The 8,972-nt window shown below is 37.6% G+C and overlaps 1 protein-coding gene across 7 annotated transcripts in view; it reads left to right on the top strand.

Annotated features, from left to right (window-relative positions):
* Window positions 1-310: 310 nt before the first annotated feature.
* The window catches only part of TRIQK (triple QxxK/R motif containing), a 70,097-nt gene continuing 61,435 nt past the window's right edge, over window positions 311-8,972 (top strand). For 2 of the 7 annotated variants that reach the window (XM_008001069.3, XM_008001067.3), the window contains exons 1-2: window positions 311-448; window positions 7,197-7,355. The gene's annotated coding sequence lies outside the window, so the exon portion shown is untranslated. Of the gene's footprint in view, window positions 648-7,196; window positions 7,356-8,972 lie in introns of all 7 variants that reach the window. The other 5 variants (XM_008001070.3, XM_073018199.1, XM_008001068.3 and 2 more) reach the window with 5 other exon arrangements.

Genomic DNA, 8,972 nt, shown 5'->3' with positions numbered 1-8,972 from the left:
TTCCACTTAGGGATGCTTCTTACGGATGATCCTGTGAATTGGGGAGTGTGTGTATGTGAGATGGGAGGGTTCAGTAATCAAAATAACATAGTTTTCCGTTTTATATTTACAAAACAAGTCACAGCCTTTATTTTTAATTTCTACAGTCACCTCGTGAGATAGGTATTAGCACTCCAGCGTGGCATCAAATTGAGGGAAAGGCCTCAGGTCCAGCGCCTTTGCGTCCTGGACCGGCGTAGAGGCGGGAGAAAGGCCGACCAATCCGAGAGCAGGCTGGGGCCTGGTCCCGCCCCCGCGGGCATAGCCCCGCCTCTTTTCCGCCTCACCCTTTGAGTGTAGGGGTGTGCGGCTGGCTCGTCCCGCCCCTGCCCCTGAGTGACAGGACCGTGGACAGCAACATTTCCCACCGGACACGAAGTTTGTCGGCCCTTGCCTTGGCAGAGCTGAGGTGTGTGTCCGGCGAGTGCGAGGGGATTGGGGAGACCCTGCCCAGGAAGCTCGGGGTCCGGGAATGAAAACGGGCGCACCTCCTTAGCGAGCCCTAAAGCGTTTAGGAGACGATCGTTCCGTCCCTGGGAGCGGCACTTGGGCGGGCTGGGCGGAGGGAGGCTCTGCAAGAGAAACCCGGAGTCCAGGAAACCCAGTAGGTACGATGATCACTGAAGGACCCGTTCCCGAGGAGCAGGGCGCTGGCTGCGGGGTGGGGGATGGAGGGTGCTAGGTTCGGTGGGCGTGCCCGTTGCGGTTGCTAAGGAACGCGCGGTTCCCGCGCTGCCAGCGTGTCTGGCGCCAGCCGCTGGGCCCTGGACACGTTAGGCCCGCCCATCTTCCAAGGTCTTCCACGCCGCTCGGGATTGGCTCCTTTGTGATGTCCGATAACTCGCGGCCGCTTATTTCTCTGTGCAGCTCTGTGTGTTCTGCAGTTCCCTTATGGGGCCCCCTTTCCCGTGGTACTCCTCTCCACTCTTTCTCCTGCTTCCTCTTATTAATGGACGAGTATTTGCATACCAAAACATTTGCAGAGAAGAGATTCAGACAGGACTAGGTGACTTTATTGGTAGTGGTGAGGTTGGGGGGCGGGGGTATTTTTCTTGGAGCTTGGTGAATTCCTGAATCCATCAGATGTTGGTGTCCACGTGGATGTCTAGGAAAAGGGGATTGGAGATCAGGTTTCTTCTACTTGGAGTTCTCTGCTGCTTGTTTGAGTTTAATAAGCCTCCTGAAGAAGTTGAAGCAATTTATTGCTGGAGGAGCCCCAATGTATAATCTCCCTTTCATTCTCTACTGTGGAGAGGTGTGCTAAACCTGTAGAGCTGTTTTTGCTTCACTCGTCTCATACTTAATGATCAACAAGTATGGTATGAGATGGTAACCTTAGATAACCATTTCAAATCTCCCTTTGTTTGCTCATATACTCTGTCTGCCAATGATTCAGAGACAAAGTACATTCCAGAAAGAAAACACAAAAGAGGTAAAAATCTTTTACTTCCCTCTGCCAGGTTTACCTGTAAACCCCCAGGAAGGAAGCTTGTACTGCTTGTTAACATTGGAAAGAGCATGGGCCTACAAGTCCGGATACCGGCAGGGTTAAGAAATGTTTGTCCTTGGGCAATAACTCTCGTAATTGTTTTATTATCTATAAAGTGGAGCCTCTAGGATATGCCCTAAAAAATGAGGAATAATTGATTGTGAAAGTATCATTTATGATCTACACAAATGTAAAGCATTATTGATTACACTCTTAATGTTTTTGTCTATATGATCTGAATTTATAAATACGTATAAGTATTGCCATTCAGCTTTAAGTATTTTCAAATTTCCCTAGTGATTTTTTTTTTTTTTTTTTTTTAAATCTTTGGGTTATTTAGAAATGGGGAGGAAATTCGCTCGTCTGTTCATTATTGATTCTGTGTTGGCTCTGGTTAGGTAGCACCTGTAATGTCTTGAACGACACTTTTTCCGCTTTAATATCACTAGGTATATATATATATACCTGACAAGATGGGGAAACATTACCTTTTAATGCAAGGATGACTAACCTTTTTGGTGTCATTTACCACTTTGAGAAACCAAGGAAAGCTATTGACTTGCTCCTCAGAAAAACGCACAATTTTAAGCCTAAATGGACCCTGTTTTTGTTCAACTTCTTTAGGGATAAAGAAATTATTCTCTCCCACTTGCCTCATCCTACAGAGAGACTAAGTAACTTTTACCCAAGGCTACATAGCTGGGAGTAGAGTGGGGCTTTTGCCTTTCTTCCACCTGCCTTTTACCATAGCATACCTTAGTTCAGGGCCTTCAGTCATCTGCAGTTCCCTTTTGGGACCCCCTTTCCCATGGTACTTTTTTTTTGAGCGCTAACAAACAGAAACTACCAATGTTCAGTTAATTGTTGCTATCTTACAAAGCCATGTAATCTATGTTTTATCCCAAATGCCCTTTGATCATAACCTCTTAAAGCATATTCTGGTATTTAAACAAGTGAAAAGAACATTGTCAAATATTTTGAGAAAAATATGAAATTGTATTTTTTTTTTTTTTGAGACGGAGTTTCACTCTTGTTGCCCAGGCTGGAGTGCAATGGGGCGATCTCAGGTCACCACAACCTCTGCCTCCCTGGTTCAAGCGATTCTCCTGCCTCAGCCTCCCGAGTAGCTGGGATTACAGGAATATACCACCACACCCGGCTAATTTTGTATTTTTAGTAGAGACGGGGTTGTTCCATGTTGGTCAGGCTGGTCTCGAACTCCCAACCTCAGGTGATCTGCCCACCTCAGCCTCCCAAAGTGTTGGGATTACAGGCGTGAGCCACCGCACCTGGCCAAAATTGTACTTTTGACTTACCCCAGCATCTCTTTGGTCTAATATGGGTTAATGTTAACCTCAGGAATCTATTATTGTTTGCATTTTGTAATCCACATCTTCTCTTTTCCATCTCTATTCCATAAACGAAACAAAATTCATGTACATATTTTACAGTTTTATTTCCAAAGATGAAATAAAATATTTCAATATTATAATAAGAAATAATGGATGCCATTATATGCCAAAATTCTAGATGTTTATAGAGATAAGTATGTACAATATTTAATAAGTGAGTTACATATCAATCAGATAACCAAAGATTTGTCTAGCAGGTATAGGTGAATTGTACAGAGAAAGTACGTAATTGATTGAAATGGGGTCATGAAGGGTGCCTATGAATTCAAGTTAGACAAGGCTAGGGCTGAGCAACAATGAAATAAGTATAACAAGATTTGTAAAGCTATTAAGCTGTCAATGGGTTCTTGTGGTGGAAAATCAAAAGAAGTTTAGTGATTGGGGCCTAATCTAGAGAAAAGTGGCTAGAGTTGAGGCAGTATGAACCTGCTGGCAAAGGCTGAGAAGCCTCTTATATGACACGCAAAACTATTTGCACCTTGTAGGCAATGAGGATCCATTTCAGGTTTTCAAATGGAGAGCAACATGATCAAATTGGTATTTTAAAATGGTTCTGAAGCTTTTTCAAATACTGTACCACACTTTCTAAAATTCTTTATTCTATGATTATACTTTCATGGAATAAAAGTTGTATAGAGGTATGCATAGGTTTTCCTTTTAGGGGGAATATATAAACAATCCTCTAGTTACTCTAGGAACTTATGTGGTAGGTAAACTTATGTGAGCAGGCTGTTAAATAAACGTAAATCATTAACATTTTTAGAATATTAAGAAGTTACTTATAAAGTAAACACGTAATCTGTTTTTGCTTCTCAGTAGATAGAACTGTTTTAAGACAAAACATAATGTATATGCTTGCATACTGCATCACTCTTACATATGACTTATAAAAACTTTATGAAAGCTTGAGATGATAGTTTAGTTATAGACCACTTGAATATATTTAGATTTTCTTTGCTTAGATATTTAAAAACAATGTTTAAATTAATGCTTAGCATTTCTTCTAATAAAATTAATACATTTGTTTGGAATGCCTTTGTAGAATTTGACTGAATACATATCCCCTTTGAACCTTGATTTAGATATAAAATGAAAATAGTTATTCAGATGATGTTGTCTCATATTTATGTAGACCTTTATATTTGACACATTTTCATAAAAATACTTTGTTTCATTCTTACTTCACATATATATGTGTATGTATATATGTGTATATGTGTATGTACACATAAACATACATATATGTATATTTACATACCTACATACATATATATTTATATACCTACTTACATATATGTATATATGCTTATGTATACTCGTATGTGTATGTAAAAAGGCTCTTACTCCGTTTTACAGAGGTAGAGTCTGTAGTTCTGGCGAATGGTCTGAACATACTCTAATACATAGAGGAAAGAGAAGTAAGCTCTATGATCAGATAGATTTGAGCTCAAATCTCTGCTCCTTTCCCTGTCAACTTTGCATGCTTGGGCAAGTCAGTTAATCATTAGGAAACTCAGTTTCCTCAGTTGGGAAATTGTACCTATCACACAGAAATGTTATGAAAATTTATGATATGTGATATGCTTACCAAAGTGTTTGCCACATTAGTTGCTAGTCAACAAATGGGTAGCTGCTATTATTACTAATATTAACCATCATCATTAATAAGGCTCCTAACACCCATCACTTGCATTTTCAAAATCCACAAGTTGCAGAATTAAACTTTGTCAAGTTTTCTACAAACTTAATTGAGACAAAAACCAGACTTGAAATGACATGGGACTATTTACGTAATTAGTAGGCATAAGATTTTTCTATGAAGTATTAATGTGCTTCCCCCACATCCTTTCAGGAGTGTTACGTAATTATAGTAGATGGGATTTATTACATTTTTATAATCTAAAATCATTCAAGACATATCTGGCCCAAACATTTTAGATAAGGACTGTAGACTTGTATTTTTATGGTGCTTGTAATAACAGCTTTATTGAGCTATATTTCACAATCATAAGGTTTACCATTTTAAAGTGTACAATTCAGGGGTTTTTAGAATACTCCCAATATTGTGCAACTATCTAATTTCAGAATATTTTCATTATCTCAACTAGAAATTCTGTACCCATTATGTCAGTTCCCATCCCTTCTGCCTCCGCCCCCTTAAGCAACCACTGATCTATTTTCTTTCTCTATTGACCTTCCCATTCTGGACATTTCATATAAAGGGAACAATAGAAGTTATGTATCAAGTGGACTTTTGTGACTGACTTCTTTCACTTAGACACATGTTTACAAGGTTCATCCATGTTGCAGCATTATCAGTATTTCATTCTTTTTTATATTCCATCATATCGATATATATCACATTTATATACCTGTTCATCATGAGTTGTTTCTACTTTTCGGCTATTAGAATAATGCTGCTATGGCCGGAGGCGGTGGCTCATGCCTGTAATCCCAGCATTTTGGGAGGCCGGGGCGGGCAGATCACGAGGTCAGGAGATCGAGACCATCCTGGCTAACACGGTGAAACCCCGTCTCTACTGAAAATACAAAAAATTAGACGGGCGTGGTGGCGGGCCCCTGTAGTCACAGCTACTTGGGAAGTTGAGGCAGGAGAATGGCGTGAACCCAGGAGGAGGAACTTGCAGCAAACTCAGCCTGGGCGACAGAGTGAGACTCTGTCTCAAAAAAAAAAAAAGAATAATGCTGCTATGAGCATTTGTACATAAGTTTTTGTGCAGAGATGTTTTCATTTTTCTTGGATATATATATCTAAGAGTAAAATTGCTGGTAACGCAGTAACTCTGTATTTGGATTTTTGAGGAGCTGCCGAATTTTTCCAAGCGTGGCTGTATCATTTTACATTTCTACCAGCAATGTATGAAGGTTCCAGTTTCTCCACATCCTCATCTCCTCTTGCATTTTTTTTTTAAATAGCCTTCCTACTAGGAGTAAAGTGGTATCTCATTATGGTTTTCATTTGGATTTTCCTAACGACTACTGATGTTGAGCATCTTTTCATGTGCTTTTTGGCAATTCGTATGCCTTCTCTGGAAAATTGTTCAAATATTTTGCCCATTTAAAAATTGTACTATTGGATCTTTTATGTTGAGCTGTGAGAGTTCTTTCTATATTCTGGGCATAAGACCTTTATCATATATATGGTGTGCAAGTATTCTATTCTGTGGACTGTCTTTGCGCTTTTTTGGTCATGTTCTTTAAAGCACAAAATTTTTATTTTAATGCAGTTCAATTTGTTTTTTATTTTGTTGCTTGTGCTTTTGGTGCTGTATCTAAGAGACTATTTTCTAACTCAAAGTAATAAAGTTTTATTCCCATGTTTTCCTTTAAATGTTTTATAGTTTTAGTCTTTGCATTTAGTTCTGTGATTCATCTTGAATAAAGTTTTGTGTTTGCTGTGAGGTAAGGGTCCAACTTTATTATTTTGTAGCACCTTTGTTAAAAAAGATTATTCTTTCATATTATTACTCTTGACTTGTATTGTTAACACTATTTAAAAGCAACCCCCAAATTGCTATTATTAATTATCTCATTAGAATTAGTAAAGTAAAGCTTGTGTTCCCGAATAGTTGGGGTTAAATTTTGATTTGGTATTATTATTAGACAGCAGTTTGGAAATATTTAAATTTTATATTCTTATCCACATGAGAGCAATTGCAGTGCAAAACTAGACGTAAGTTCATTGCCTGGCATTTAATAGGTATTCGGTAAATATTCACTGTACAAAAATGAATAAATCATGCATTACCTGCTTGTTATTCCATGCTGCTTTTAAAATGGGCATTTAGAAAGTAACATATACTTAAACATTTAAGACTGAATAAATATAATTGTTTTTTAAGTCAGCCTTGTGCAAATTAAAATAACAAAATAATTTTATATCAGTCTCTTTACATTTATGCTTGACTTTAGAAAACAGTAGAAGCATCTCCTGCTACTTTTCAGATAATTGTTTAAGACACACTGGGTCACATAAATTTAAATAGATTTTTCTGTTACAGTACTTCTCAGAGCCTTCATAATAATATGAGAATGTGCCTTGTTAAAATGGGGCATAATATGCAACAATTTCCAATTATATTTCACATAGAAACGTATTCAGATTGAATAAATAACAGTTAGCAAACCAAGAAACACCTTTTGGAAATGTTTTCCCTGTGATTTAAATTTGTGGACAATTAGGGAACTGGAGATCATCCATTTACTATTTCTATATAGTTTGTTTTGAATTTCAGTAAGAAAAATCACCAAGAATATTATTTTTGGTATTTGGAATTGAATTTGCCAGGAATGCAAGCACAGCTACCTAACTAAAGACCTTGGCTTTGGAAACATCTTACCCCTTGGCAGCTCTCCAGAGTTTAGACTTGGCAGCATCAAAGACACAACGCAAGGTGTGTTTATTTGAACATTTTGCAAAAGGTGTTTTGATTTGTGGTTTGTTTTCTTTCACTTTGTACTTATTGCTTTGGGTTGTTTTCTTCCGGCAATGAATCTGGGTTCCAAGCATAGTGTTTTCTTATGGAAGGCAGTATCACAATAAGGAAATGTTTTTACTTGTATTTATTTTGTGATATTTCAGCAAATCCAAATAAATGAAGTAACATTTATAAAGCCATACATTTATAACTGATTTATTTGTTAAATGTTTAGTATTATCAATTGTCTATTAAGATTTGTTGCTACATTAAATGCTTGGTCTGTCTTGATGTTTAGTGCATCATTATACTTTGGTATATTGCAATATTTTGGTAATTATTTATTGGTTTTAATCACTGTCCTGCATATTCAGTAATGAACAGATTAATATCATCATAAAATATCATTTACTCAGCAATATTTCTTAGTAAGTTGATACATCCATTTTTCTCATGTATTGTGGAGAGAGGAAATATGACATAAAATGGAAGAATATGGGCCTCTGTTTATCTCTGACCTAATCGCTTACTGTTCTTTCCCACTCCTCACTCTACTCAAAGCCTTTAAATAGCTCTTCATTTTGCTCAACATCAAATCTAAATAAAGCTTTTAAACTGGCCTAAATGTCTCTACAATACTTGAACCATTGTTACTCCTCTAACTTCATCTTTAACTGTTCTCATCATCATCCTCTTGCCCTGGGCATACTGCCTTCCTTTTTGCTCTCTAACATGCCAGGCATTTTCTCATCTCAGAATGTTTACACTTGCTATTCTTTCTACTGAATTGTTCTTCATCCATATATAGCAATTGCTTGACCAATTTCCTTCCTTTTCTTTTGGTCTTTATTAAAAGTTCACTTTCTAAATGGAGTCTTACCTGATGACCATCCAACGCTTTATATTTTTTCTTTGCTCTATGATTTTTGTCACTGTCTGTTGAACTATGTATTTACACTTATTTGTCTTGCTTATTATCATTATCCCTCATAAGAATACAAGGCATATGAAGGCAGGAATTTTCGTTTGCTCTGTTTTCACTCTATCTCTAGTAACCCGGAGTGGCCCCTGGCCCTTGATGAGTGAATGCATGAATGATCAGTGAATCTAGTAAATGTGTTTTAACTACTTACTAAGAGCTAGGCATTAACAGTTCCTACCTTCAGGAGTATAGTTTAACAAAGGAAATGGATAATTCCAGCAGCCATTTTACTATAGTATTGTTTTATAATAAGAGTATGAATAGAATGCTGTCATCACTTGGAAAAGCAGCATTTAAATCAGACTATGTCGTACTTATGAAAGGCTTTTGGAGAAAAGTAACCCTTTGTATCAGTCAGAGGAGCTCAGGTTATACTGTAGAAAAAGCAAGCCCAAATTTCAATGTCTTAACACAACACACAAACTACATATCCAAAGTGAGTTGATAGGACAGTTCTGGACCCAAGATATTGAAGGTTTTATCCAAATATACTTCCATGATAACTGCAGCAGTGGGAGGGGAGTGTGGCTCATTATGTACTAGCATTTAGAGTTTCACTGGTCAAAGCAAATTGCTAAATTTTGAATGGGGAACTATGAAGTGCAGTATTG

The sequence above is a fragment of the Chlorocebus sabaeus genome, chromosome 8 (genome assembly GCF_047675955.1).
Source record: "Chlorocebus sabaeus isolate Y175 chromosome 8, mChlSab1.0.hap1, whole genome shotgun sequence".
Taxonomy (NCBI): Eukaryota; Metazoa; Chordata; class Mammalia; order Primates; family Cercopithecidae; genus Chlorocebus; species Chlorocebus sabaeus.
Note: the sequence above shows the minus strand (reverse complement) of the source record. Positions and strands in the feature narration are given on the sequence as shown.